Consider the following 2,500-nt stretch of genomic DNA (forward strand, 5'->3'; position numbering starts at 1 on the left):
GACAAGATTTGGGGAGCTATTAAATTCCACCGAAAAGGAGAAGAAGAAAATGGGTCCTTGTTTGTGAGGAGGTCACGCACAGACGTGTGCGCGCAACACACACACGCACATTCACTGTTGTCCAAAAGAAACCTTTGTCCTGCATGAGCAACTCGATAAGATTACAGGTCTGCCAGCATGTGCTTGTGTAACTCCAATCAGTGTGCGTGTGTGTGTGTGTGTGTGTGTGTGTGTGTGTGTGTGTGTGTGTGTGTGTGTGTGTGTGTGTGTCTGTGTCTGTGTGTGTGTGAGTGTGTATGTGTTCGTCATCACCTGTTCGTGCCAGTGGGAGAAATATTTGGGTGCCAATAAACTGGTTCTTTGGCTTCAAGATGGCTGCTGAGTGTGTGTGTGTGTGTGTGTGTGTGTGTGTGTGTGCGTGCGTGCGTGCGTGCGTGCGTGCGTGCGTGCGTGCGTGCGTGCGTGCGTGCGTGCGTGCGTGTGTGTGTGTGACGGAGCTAAAGTCCAAAGGGACAAACCATTTCGACACTCGTCGCCATAGTGACAGAAGCACATGACCGACGTGACATCGGACAGCTCGAGGGGACGATTCGAGGTGGATGCATCGTCTCCATCCCCGCAGCAGAGAGCGCAGGGCAGAGGTGTGTTGAGGTGTGTTGAGGTGTGTTGAAGTGTGTTGAGGTGTGTTGAGGTGTGTTGAAGTGTGTTGAGGTGTGTTGAGGTGTGTTTAAGTGTGTTGAGGTGTGTTGAAGTGTGTTGAGGTGTGTTGAGGTGTGTTGAGGTGTGTTTAAGTGTGTTGAGGTGTGTTGAAGTGTGTTGAGGTGTGTTGAGGTGTGTTGAGGTGAATACGCTGGTCGATGCTGGTCTGAGGTGTGTTTAAGCCTCCTCGGCCGCAGATCTGAAAGATCAAAACTTTAACTGAGCTGCGTATTGATGAGTCCACGGCGCTCTCCGTGGTGCTGAAGACGCAGACGGATCTGTAATGGTGCCGTTTGGATCTATACTGAATCTTCTTTGGCTGCTCCTGCGACTTAAAGTCAAGTGCGACTTCCATATCAAGATATATAGAATTTAACATGTTTTTAAATGTCAATTCATACTAACTGACATGAACCAAGGAGTAAACATTACCGTCTACAGCCACGAGAGGGCGCTCTAGGCTGGTGACGACTATATGCTGCTCCTGTACCACTGAAAAATTTACTGAATGCCGAGTCTGACGAAGACGAGACGCCGCTTCATCTTCCTCTGGAGTTGTTCAGAAGCGACACCGAGGATGAAGAATTCAGTGATGTGGAATGAGATCGGGAGCTCGCTGAACTTGTTTACCGGTAACTTGTTTACTGGACTCGCTGTTGTTACGTTAATTTAACCGATTCAGCTGAATAACCGTTAACGTGTTACGTGAACATACCGGACACCCGTTCAGCCTGTTGTTCTGTGTGCTGTTGTGTAGCTGAATAACTTGTCTTTCCAGGTTAAATGTCTGTTCTTGCTCTTGAATTTTGTGAAATAAATTTCTAAATAAATACGACTTTTTTATGTTTTTTTCTCTTCATGACGCATTTTTTGACTGACGCGACTTGTGCTACGGACCAACCTATAGTCCAGAAAATACTGTAATATTCTCTAAACTACATACTATAGATACTCAATAGTATAAAATTAAGCATTATATAGTATAAATACTCAACTCTGTACTACACCATAGCCTGTATACTCTATGGAGTGGTGTTGCCTTCATGGTCACAGCGTAGCAACACGTAGTCACGAGTGAGAGGATCATAGAGACTCACTGTGCTGCTCGAATATTCCTCTGAACATCTGGAACCACATACTTCAGTTTCTACTGTCAGGTTAGGGTGAGAGTTAAACTGGTTTGTGGTTAGACTTAAGCTGGTTTAAGTTTAGAGTTTAACGGGTTTAGGGTGAGAGTTAAGTTGATAGGCTCAGTGTTAGCTTGGGTCAGGGTTTGGGATTGGTCCACCTCCTCTGTAACAAACGGACCAATCAGTGGTGGAATGTGTGTTTTCTGGCTTGTCTACACGTGTTTCTGCGATCGGGAACACTTTCCACAGGCTGACAATGTCGTGACAGCATCTTATTAAAGTATTAATGTTTCATCTCTGGCTTACTTTTCCCCCTGACGTCCCTGCCAAGTCAAACTGTTTCAGTCATCACGCTGCAATCAGCCAGAAAGTCCTGTGTGTGCAGCTCGTGCTGCACTTTAAGGATCGTGTTTTAACTGGCAGCCGTCCACCATGACAAGATGGCGCTCAGCTGAACTCTACCAGCGTCCTTCACACACGAGCAGTCCTTCTTTTTCTGCTGAATTTCGGATCATTTTCTGGTTCAGACTCTAAAATTTTGTTTCATTGGGCTGTAAATTAAGTATTTTTTGTATTGTTTATGAGAAGAAGTCATTTCAGGCTGTGCTAACGTCTGTCTTCTACATTTTACAGAGAAACTGATTAATGATTGATCAATCAATGAAAAAAAT

General features: G+C 45.4%; 1 protein-coding gene across 1 annotated transcript in view; it reads right to left on the minus strand.

Moving 5' to 3' along the window:
• The window catches only part of epas1b (endothelial PAS domain protein 1b), a 45,042-nt gene that overhangs the window by 15,545 nt on the left and 26,997 nt on the right, over window positions 1-2,500 (minus strand). The gene's annotated exons all lie outside the window — the stretch shown is intronic.

Source organism: Chaetodon trifascialis, chromosome 13 (genome assembly GCF_039877785.1).
Source record: "Chaetodon trifascialis isolate fChaTrf1 chromosome 13, fChaTrf1.hap1, whole genome shotgun sequence".
Classification (NCBI taxonomy): domain Eukaryota; kingdom Metazoa; phylum Chordata; class Actinopteri; order Chaetodontiformes; family Chaetodontidae; genus Chaetodon; species Chaetodon trifascialis.